This window comes from Mesocricetus auratus, unplaced genomic scaffold (genome assembly GCF_017639785.1).
Source record: "Mesocricetus auratus isolate SY011 unplaced genomic scaffold, BCM_Maur_2.0 Super-Scaffold_100014, whole genome shotgun sequence".
Lineage (NCBI taxonomy): Eukaryota > Metazoa > Chordata > Mammalia > Rodentia > Cricetidae > Mesocricetus > Mesocricetus auratus.
In genome coordinates, this window is record NW_024429197.1 from 12,333,925 (window position 1) to 12,345,533 (window position 11,609).

Sequence of the window (11,609 nt, forward strand, 5' to 3'; positions counted from 1 at the left end):
GATTTGACCTGCAGGCAATGGCTGTGTAACCACACCCACCTTCCATAGCTTACTGGACCAGAACAGGACACCCAACCCAAGGGGACCATCATTCTTGGCTTTGACTTAAGAGCTAGACCCTACTCCCCACCTGCCATGTGGAAGAAACAGAGATAAGGCTGGACCAGACAGACAGCGTGGAAATCATGGAGCTGGGACAGGAGGGAGGCTGCCCCCTCCCCAGCTCTTCTGCTCCCTTTACTGTCTCATCCCTGGATCAGCCTCTGGCTATACCGTTGGATTTCTACTGCTGCAGCAAAGACAAGTCTGCAGGCCACCCATGCCCCCCACCAACCCCACCAGCTCTGTCCCCTCTTCCTGACTCCCTTTACCCCCAGGACCCCAAGCCACCATTGTCCTCTCTGGGCCTCCTCTGGCCATGGCTGTGAGGGAAGGTAGGGGTCAAGGAGACAAGACTGCAGCCTGAGCATTAGGATGGGTAGGGGCTCCATTCATAACGATGGGACAAGCGGACTTGAGGATTGCTGGAACAGTGGGCATCAGCTCGGTTTGGGATGTTTCCTTTGAGAAGTGCATTGGACGTGAAGGGACACTTAAAACAGGTGGCAGGGCCTGACAGCCTGCTGCCCAGCCAGGTAGGGCAAGACTGATCTAACTTCTCCACCTGGCAGACTCCTATTTATCCACAAAACCCAGACCAGAGGTCTCTTCTAGAAAGCTTCCCTGCTTTTCTCCATCACTACGAAGAGAATCTGACTCCCACTCCTGAGGTCTGTAGCTACCTCCCCGTGGGCTACGGCTGGCCACACTGTGGTTCAGTAATAAGGTCCTTGAGTCTCCCCAGCGTGAGGGACAGCAGGACAGAGACACTGTGGAAAGGCCAACAGGCACTTCCAGAGATTGGGGGCTTAGCATCTGCCGGGACACCAGTCTTCTGTCCCCTCCTCTTTGTAGCAGGGTCCCCTAGTGCTGGGGATCCTGTTGGCCACGTGACCCAAGGAGTCAGCTGCAATGGATACAGCCCTGTTCCCTGCACCCTCAGACAGGAAGAAATCCTGTCTGTTTGGGTTTCCAAGGCCTCATGCTTCTAGTCCTGGGATCCCCATCCTGCCTGCAACTTAAGCCATAAAGGCCTAGGGCAATTTGCAGAGCTGTTGCCCTGGGAACCTCGGATCTGTACCTACACACAGAGAGATGGCCACACTTCATCTTTTCTTCTAATGAATCGTGGTGGATTTGTCAGAGATGGGTAGCGTGGAGGGAGCAGTGTACATAGATGACCAAGATCTAACCTCTGACCCCTGACTCTGTAGGATCATTGGTCTCTCTGGGTCCTCTGTGGCCCATTGGAAGGTTACCCAGGTATCAGCTGCTGCGTTCAGAGCTGTGGGTGTCTGTTCCCCGCACAGACAATAGAGGCTTCTTTCCTCTTTTTTTTCTTCTTTTCATTTTCTGTCCCTTTTCCTCTGGTATTCCCTTGCTGCCTGTAATCTGGGAGATCTGACAGGAAGGTCTCTGAATGATGTCACCGACCTCCTTTCATCAGGACCAATTCCCCTATCCCAGAGTCCTGAGGCCAGGCTAAGAAGGACAAAGACCTGAAGATGCTGCCTGTAATTAACACTTCTGCTTCTTGGAAAATGGAATTCAAGAACCAGGTACACTCTCCCTCAGGAGCTGTAGCAGGTGAGAGCCTTGGGGAAGCTCACCAGGAGCACCAATAGGCCCAGTAAAAAATCAGAGGAAGGGGCCACCAAGCCACGAACCCAGGGAGAGCTTGAGGAAGAATTGGGGTCCCCTGGATGGGCTGGAGCCAGCCTGGATCGTGTAGTAGGGCCAATATACTCTAGGCCTTGAAGGGAAGGAGGGAGAAAAAGAAGGGAAAGGAGAGGGAGGGAGAGAAAGAGAAAGAAGTATGAAAAAAAGAGGGAGAGAATGTGGAGAAGGGGGAAGGGAGAAGGGGGAGGAGGGAGAGGGAAGAAGGGGGAGGAGGGGGAGGGGAGAAGGGGGAGGAGGAGGAAAGAGAGAGAAACCCAGCATCAGGTCTCAGGTCTCTCCAGTGAGGAGGCAGACAGGGTCCCTTCTCTGTGGAATAGAGTCATGACTGAACTCTGGCCACACAGATACCCTCCCTGGCAGTAGGATGGACAAAATCCCTGGGAGACAGCACTGGCCCCTCCTCCAGGACCCATCCACCTAACCCCTGAGTGACAAACAGGTGGGACAAAACTCGGGCTTACAACCCTAGAGGCACACCTCAGTGCCTTACAGCCCCCAGCATCCTTAAGTAGCTGACAGGAGAGAAAGCACAGGTTGGGGAGAGTGGGAAGGTGGTTGTTGTTTGACTGGTTGTGGTGTTTTTCCTATTTCTGTTTGGGGCTTGGATTGAACTCAGGCCTCACACATGAAAACTGTTGCCTGTGTTGGTAATTGCATGGAGGTTGGATGCATGAATGGACAGTGTTTGCAAGCATGCATGCATAATGGACGGATGCATGGATGAATAGATATATGTGTAGATGATGGATGTGTGGGATGGATGGATGTGTGCATGCATGTATGGCTGGATGGAGAATTGAATGAATGCAGGAAGGAATAATGAGAGCAAGAATGAATGGACGGAGTGAATAAGTGAGCATTTAAATTACTGGAGAGATGGTATCTGATTGAATAAGGCTAGGTCACACAGCTACTCTGAGGCTGAGCTGGCATTTCACCAGTCTGGCTGTATGGCCCACAATGCCAGTTCTGCCTTGGGCTAATGTTGTGATCTGGGATCCCAGAAGACTAAGCCTCCCCACCAAATCCCACCCCTAAGCTGAAAAAACACGGGCCTACAATCAGAACCCTGCTGGATTTGTCATAGAATATTTTCCTTTTGTTCCATCAATGGTTGCCGAGGTGGTCGACTTGCTTGGCTACCTGCTTCTAGAAAACTGGAAGGCAACATACACGTCGGAGGCTTGCTATGCCCTAGGCAGGGCAGCAAAGAAGAGGTTCAAAGAGGAACCTCCAAAACCTCAACCACAAGTGAACCCTCCCAGACATAACTGGGCCTAGAGACATGTTTATACTCACAAGGAGCTAGCCCAGTTGAGAGCAGGAGAGAGGTCACAAAGGGTCCAGATACCCATCCAAGATACATATATATCCTCACCCACCCACAAAGCAGCCATGTCAGTGGCCAGAGAGTGAGGACCTACTTAGGTCTACTCAAGATAGAAGGTGTCAGGTCATCCAGGCCCAGCCAGTCACTCATCTTTCAAAGTCACTGCCTCCTCAGGGACAGACACAAGGGCCCCCTACATGCCCATGGCCATGGCAGGGCCAGCGTTGAGCTCAGGACCCAGACGACAGCTCCATGTTCATTGGGGGAGAGGAAACCCAGGAAATCAGGAAGTTGGGGGCAGCTACCTTTTCAGCCTTACTTGTCACCAGACGCTGTGGTGTGGCATGCACCCATATGCTGTGATGCTGACCCTCACCACATGGTCCCGTTTTTCAGATGAGAAAACTGAGTGTCTGAGTATGTATTATTCCTGTATCCAGCTGTTTGGTGACAAGGCCAAGGTTCTACTCAGGCCTGTGCAGCTCTTGGTGGTCCTTGAGCCTTAGAAACCACAGACAGGAAATGGGCAGCAGCTGCTAGCCCCATCAGGCAGATCACTGGGATGGGGCCAGGACTGAGAATGGAGAAACTGGGACTCAAAACATGGGGCTGCCCTCCAGAGGTGTGTGGCCTGTCAGCCTCTGCTTACTCATCTTTTGTGTGAAGAATGCCACTCCTCCCACCAGCCAATATGAGGGTTCAAATGACACCTGTATGCCTGGCTTATCACCCTCCACTGGCCGACGGATCTGGAATGGCGGCTGACCAAGCCAGGCCTCCCGCCGTGGCACCTGCCTACGCACGATCTCTTGGCTCCCGGTTGTTTCATGTATCTTTCCCTCTTTCTATCCATCCCCACCTTCGTCCCTTCACCTCCCTCCCATTCATCCCTCCATGTACCCCTCCACCCCTCCCCACCCATCCTTCCCCATCACTTCCTCCTTCCTTCAAGCCCTGCCTTCCTCCCCGACCTTCAATCTCCTCCTGACATCCTTCTTTCCATGCTCCCCATCCCTCGTTCCATCCATTCCTCCATCCATCCATCCATCCATTCTTCTTTCTGACTGCCATAGTCCTTATAAACCCAGAATTGCTCTGCGTCCAGCACTGAACAGAACACAGCCAAGTAGATGACTCTGCCACTGACCAAAAGGCCCTTCCAACACAACCAGAGCAGCTGCAGGCAGGAGGATGACTAAAGGCTGAGATCTTAGCAACTGTCACCCTCTCTCTTCCCCTTCTGGTGGAGCCCTGCGAAGGCGCCAGGGGAGAGTAGCCATGGTTGCAGTTAAGTCCACAGACTGATGGGGTGGCCATCAGAAAAGAGGCCAGAACACTGAATGGGGATGCAGACTTTGGGCTTGCCCAAGGACCAGCAAACTGCCCAGTGTGACTAGATAGTTTCAGGATCCCTCCTTGTCCTGAGGTCCCCCCAGTACTTTCCTGGGAGGTGACTTCATTTCCTGCAGACAGAATCTAAACTTCAAAACAAGCCACTACTCAAAACTCCAGACACTCACAGATTTTGAGAAATCTGTATCACAACCACAGACGCACTCCACAGCCTCTTAAACATGTTTCTCTACATAGTGACACTGCTGGGGGCCCTGCTATCACGTGAGTCAGAATCCTGGCTGCCCCATCCCAGGACCCTTCTGCCCACCCTTCAGCTCACTCTTTGCTATGCTAAGACTGAGATCCAGGTTCACAGGGACCTCCAAACCCACCCATACTCAACACTCATATGGTAGCCAAGAGACCTTTGGCACAAGCCTGCCCATGCCCCTCCTTAACTCACACTCTGCACAGTCTAAGCAACTTTCAATTCCCCAGCACCTCCAGCATAATGCAGACCCAGGGACCATGGTTTTGAACTTCCAGCCCACCTGCCACGAAGCCACAATGAGTCTGAACTGTCCCCACCTCTTCATTTCTGGACTACTCCTGGTCTTGCAGGCCCAGGCCCAGGTGTCTCTTCTCCCAGGCAAGTGTCTATGCTCCCCACCCACAGCCTTAGCACACTTTACAGGACATATGCACAACACTGGTTTCTCTGTACCACCAAAGCACCACAAAGCCACCAACTGTAGGTGTATTTCTCAGTTCATGCCTGGCACACAGCAAGAAGCTCAGCTGCTGTTTAATGATGGTAGAGGATAGAGGTGGAGAACAGACAGATGGATGATATAATGGAATAATAATGTTTGAAGGGGTGATTGAGGAGAGAGGGAGATATAGTAGGTGTTGAATGGATAGTGGATTAATGGTGGATAAAGCCTGGGTGGATGGATGGATGGATGGATGGATGGATGGATGGATGGATGGATGGATGGATGGTGGATGGATGAATGGATGGTGGATGGGTGGATGGATGGATGGATGGATGGTGGATGATGGGTGGATGGATGATAAATAGGTGGATGGATGATGGATGGTAGATAGATGGCAGATGGATGGATGGATGAATGGTGGATGGTGGATGGATGGATGGATGGATGGATGGATGGATGGATGGATGGTAGGTAGATGGTGGGTACTCAGAGCTGGTTCACAGACCCAGAGATTTCACCATAGCCACACCCACAAACCAATAGATCTTCACAAGAGGACAAACTCCTCCCAGAGACCAAAGGCTGCCTGCATTCTGAAGAGCTTACCTACCCTTTCTGATTGCTCCTCACAGTCACGTCCCTATGCAGTGAGCCTCATGGTTTCAACCTACTGTGTCTCCACCCAGCAGATGACAAGTGGATCCTGCACCCAGAGTATGAGGTACAAGAGGCCCCCGGTGGGGACCGCTGATAAGCAGGGAATGAGTGTTGAGCCCCACATCCCTTCCTCAAAGGAAGCCATGGGTCACCTCACAGAGCAGGCCAATATGCTGCTGCTGCTCTTCACGTCAAGCTGCCTCAGCACTCCATCTTCACATGCAACCCTTGCCACGTCCACAAGCTGCCAGTGCTATCCCCATCTGACAGACGAGGAAACCGAAGCTCACAAAGACCATGCCAGGGTCCCCAGTCATGGACAAGAACCAGGCTTGAGGACACACAGACATCTCCAGCCTCCCCCCACCCACCCCCACTGCATACATCACTTCCTTTTCCCTTTAAACAGTCCAGAAATGGGCTTGTTTTCCAATCGGTCTCACCCTGAGCAGTAATGCCCATGAAATAAAGCCTTGATGTGCTAATTGCTTATGCGGTTTTTCTCTGATGTCCATTAAAATAAATACTTGACTAGTAAAATAAGAAATAGGAAATGTTTGCCTGTGCCTGACCCAGAGTCCCTCTGCTATCCCCTGTGAGCAGCCTGGGAGGCTCTGGAGGAGGGAGGAAGTGTAGGAGGGTAAAAGAAATTGGGAGCAGTAAGGGAGGGAAAGGAGCTGGAAAGAATTAATGAGATGGGAGGAGGGAGAGGAAAAGGGGAGGTGGTGAGGGACGGTGGGAGCATGTGCAGGCAGGCCCAGCCTCTCCTTCCCAGCACACCCCAGGGTACCCGGTCCCCCCCCCTCTCTCTCTGGCACCACCTTGGCTGCTGCTCCCAGTTTGGCCACATGAATGACAGCCTCCTGGGGAAGGGAGTAAGAATGACCATGGTGGCAGCTCCTGACAATGGGAAGCAAGGAACTCAATACTTCCAGTTCCCGGAGGCCAGAGCCCCTATTTGCATCACCCATGGGGGTGGGGGTGCTCTCCCGAGAATCATGCCTGAAACGAACACAGGAAACCCCATGGAGTGGTCTCATACTGAAGAGTAAGAAAATCCTCCAGGGGTGGCCACCTGCCCCCTACCAGCCAGTGGGGCCAGCATATGGATGGGGAGAAGGAGGCAGTCAGGGAGAGCAGAGGAAGAAACGAGGCTGTGAACAGCAAGGGGGCTGTTCAGGTCATGGCCAACTGAAGCAGACCCAGAGGTAGAGTCAACAAGGATAGGGCAACAAAACAGGGACACTGACAGGCATGGGTTCAAATCCCAGCACCTCCACTTTGTTCCTTTTCCCCCTGAGCCCCTCTGACCCTCCTGTGAGACAGGGATATCCCACTCAGAGGGTCTCGGGAACCAATGAGATGAGTATTTCCTAGAGCAACGTTCAGCAAGCAGAAAGTACGAACAGCTATTTGTCAGCTTACACTCACTAATTACTATTTATGGAAATGCAGCATGGGCTGGCTGTTCTGTAACACTAAACATTATATTTATTTCTGTTGTATATTTGTCTGTGTTTCTGTTACATTTACACTGTGTATGATTGCATGTGGCTATATAAATAGAGTGTATATTTTACTATATAGTGTGTGTTAAAATCTGCTATCAATTGCCATTTATAAACCACTTCCTGTTACCACACAACTGAGGGCTGAGAAACAGAGTGGGCAGGTTCCTCCGCCTCGCTCTCACACCAGCACTTAGGACTGAGGTCAGTGATCTGCCAAGCCACACCTAATGTGGGGTCCCTCAGACACCTCTGCCTTAGAATGAAGGTATCCTGGAGACATAGCCATTGGCCCAGAGGAGCAAGGGAAGACAGACACATGAGGCCCACCCTTGGGGAGACACTGCTTGAACCTCACCTTGCCACAGCACTTGGGGATAGGTTCTTAAACTCGCAGTGGTGGGGGACACCCAGGGACATAGAGGTACCAGACACAGACACCCACGAACCTCTTAGAGCCAGGAAGAGATTGGAAGCAGAGGGCTGGATAGAGACCCACAGCCATGATTCTTTGAGAAAGCGCCCTTGCAGGAGAAAAGGGTTAGATGAGGTGTTACAGGTAGGTGCCTGCCTCCCTGTATCAGGACAAAGCTTAATTCAAAGACCGCTCTGAAGGTTCTTCCTGATGCTGGGTGACAGTCCCATTCCTGAACTGATGGTGCCACCTGGTGACCAAATCCTCCACAGCAGTTCCGGGGCCTGTGATTTTAAGATCACATTTGTGCGACTTCTTGCTGTGCCGTTTGGAGGCTATGGCTTGACCTTTCTGAGCCTGGGATGGGAGGAACCTCACTGAGAGACAGCAGCAGTGTCCCCCATACCCTGAAGGCTTCTTACTCCTGTCACTGATTCGTGAGTCGAATTCCACCCTCACCCTCAAAGTTGCTATGTAGCCAAGGATGACCTTGAACTCCAAATGCTCCTGCCTCCACCTACCAAGTACTAGAATTGCGTTCACTTGCCATCACACTCGGATTGTATCCAGCGCCAGAGTTGAACCCAGGGTTTTGTGAGCAGCTAGGCAAGCCATCACTCGTCCCACCCAAGGCTCCTGTCCTCTTTTGTGTTAATCTCCCTGGCATCTGGAACAGATGTGGGACTGGGACCCTGCACCCACCCCTTTCATTGCAAAAGCCGTAATTACAAAGAGGAGACACACAAAAGACTCCCGCTCAAGGCCTACCACCCTCCTCCCTACCAAATCCTGTGACCAATTGCATTTGTGAAAACAAGACTCGTCAATGAAACCAGGTGAGTCCTCCAGGGCCAGGAGATGCCGCTGTAGCTGGAGCCCAAGGAAATAAATACTAAAACAATGGTGATTAGCTTAGTCCGGTGCGTCTTTGTGAAATTCAGAAAAGCAAAGTGAGAGGGAATGCACCCCCCTCAGAGAAGCCCTGCAAGTCGCCTGGATTCTGTGTCTCTGAGGTTTGCATATAGCCTTGGATTGATCACATCTAGATTGGAGAGAGACGAGAGAAAAGGTGGGTGTTATGGAGACCTGTAGCAGACTTTGGAAAAGGAGAGATGAGTCAGTGCCAGGTTTAGAGAGGGCAAATCCCAAGAAGCTGCCCCTGTTCTCCTCAGTGCCTGAGGTGGCAAAGGCAGGTGCTGGAAACGCTACAAAGGGAATGAGCCACCCAGGGTCCCCACCCCCAGGCGGCAGAGATCCATGGCTTCTGCCCTCCACGTCCCCAGCCCTCCTCTTGACAGAACCACTGTCTAGCTCCTCGGTCCTGAGATAACCTTGTGCCCCTGATCCCCGACTTCTCCCACTCTGTGGATGAAGAGATCCCCAGGCCTGGCTGGCCAGTCGGAACATGGAGTTCCTGACCACAGTGATAGGTCAAGGATAGGCAGGGTACCCAGTCAGAGCCAATGAGCTGTTGGCATCCTGAGGAGAGGCCTGTCAGACTGGAGACCAGAGCCAAACACACAGAGAAATGGGGCCCATAACATCACTGAACATAGGGCCTTCAGGCATGGACACCTCAGTTACTTTCTTAGCTGAAGTCATCAGCAATCCAGAGCCTTGGTCATCTGTTCCAACCTTTAGTGCCTGAGGCTGTCTCCTGAGAAACTGGCCAGTTGCTTCCCCCATCTGCATCCCGTAATCTCCTGATGCAAAATTCTTCCTCCTGGAGCAGCCCATTACCAACACACGCACGCGCGTGCGCGCGCGCGCACACACACACACACACACACACACACACAGGCATGCATGCATGCACTCACGCACACTCCATTTGCTGGGCCCATACCAGGGGTTGACTGGGTGGGGGCTGTCGTGGCCTCGCACCAGAAGAAGCCCTTGCCTTGTGCTCTGCTCTGTGGTCCCTCCTGACACTGGGATTGTCAGTATCCCTGGCTGTATCTTCTCTACCCCGCAGCCTGATTGGTGAGATCCTCACCCACTGCCAGCACCCTGGCCCTCAGGCATGGGGCCCTGCTCCTCAAAAGGCTGCCTAGCCCAGCTGTGAGCCTGCTGGGGAAACAGTGGCCCCTAAGTCTGCTGAGTGCATCCTGTGTGCTGCGGGGCGATGTTCATTGTCAGGGGTGGGGCAGGGTGGGGGTGGGGCAAAGCCAGTCCCTAGGTTGGCATCAGGTAAACCAGGAGGGACTTCCAACTGCTGGATGAGTCCCATGTGCCCCAGAATGAGGATGCTAACACTGCCTCCTGGGGTTGGGGGAAGATCTACAAGCAGCTTTCCCAGTTCTCCCTGCAGGCAAAGGTCCAAACCCAGCCCAAGGGTCTCAGTGCCTTCTGCCAACAGCTCTGCCTGGGATCCAGTGGGGCCAGCTTCAAAGTCACTGTCCTTCCCTGGAGTTGTGACACGGGTGCTTAGATACTCTGTCCCTCCCACCTCCTACCCCATCTAGTGTTTGAGGGAGGCATACCAAGTCATACATGTACAAGAGGGACCTGGAGATGTCTCCCCATCACCTAAAAGTCTCCGAGGCTTCCCACTGCCCTCCAGATTAAGCCCAACGTTCAAGAGCAGTTCCTAGACCCTACACCGTCTCTCAAGCTTCTTCCCAGACCCTAGCTACTCCCTGACCTTGTGACATTTACTCCAGGCTTCTTCCCAGCCCCTGGCTGCTTCCTGGACCTGGGGCATTTATTCCAGACCTGCCTTCCCACCCACCCCAGGACTTCACGCACCTCTCTCTCTCTCTCTCTCTCTCTCTCTCTCTCTCTCTCTCTCTCTCTCTCTCTCTCTCTCTCTCTCTCTCTCTCTCTCTCTCTCTCTCTCTCTCTCTCTCTCTCTCTCTCTGCCCCTCCGCATGTTCTTCCCACCTGCCCTGTGTCTCTATATCTATGCTGAGGCTGGCCTCTGCCAGGATGCCTTTCCCAGACCCAGGCTTCACCAGCCACTGATTCCTGCTGCAGCCTGCTCCCCCACTCTAAAGTCCTGGCTAGAATTTTCCAAGTGGCTCTTCCTAATGCCTGTGGTCCTCCCCTGCACAGTAAGTGCAAACTACCCGAGGCCACGGGGCATTTTCCATTTTATCCCCAGCACCTGGTGTGCACTCTGCCTTCCGCATGGCTTCATTAATGAACTCAGGCGTGCATGAATGAGTCGAGCAATAAAGAATAGACCATCGAACCTGGCTGCTCACCTCTCCTTCCCCCAACGCCCTGTACCCCTGCTGACCTCCACCTTTTCCCTCAGCCACCTCATGTCCTGTGTCCTCAGAGGGGTTTGTCTGGCCTCCCTGACTCCCCCACCCTCTCCCTATAAACCCACATGTGCCCTGCAGGTCCTGCCTCTTGTTTCCTCAGCCCTTGACTCTTTGGAAGCCCTGGGCACAGGCATCTTGTAAGATAACATGGGACCCCAGTGGACAGTCAAGGATGCTGGCGTCTCTTCCAGCCAGGAATGGGGTGGGGGTGTGCAGTGATTCACACTCTGGAATCCTAAACCCTCCACCCTCATCTCCCTGTGATACAGCTGGTGGACACTCAGAGCTTGGTAGGCACAGGCAGTGCTTGTGGATGCTTCTCTATGTGTTTGCTTCAGTTTGGGGTCCTGGGCCATCTGTCCATTTCAGTGAGGACCCACAATTGGTTCAGGATCACATCAACAAAGCCAGTGTCGGCCAATCAGCTTTTGTCGTTTTCAGCTCTGTTCTTCCCCTAGCACCTAGACTAAGGCCCGACCTAAGTCCACTCATTTGTTGCATGACCGAATAATAGAGACGTGTCCTATCCATGCACACTCTGTTTGTGAGCCCTGGGACCTTAGGGTGGTGCTTCAGAAAACAAAGACGAGGCTGTCACAG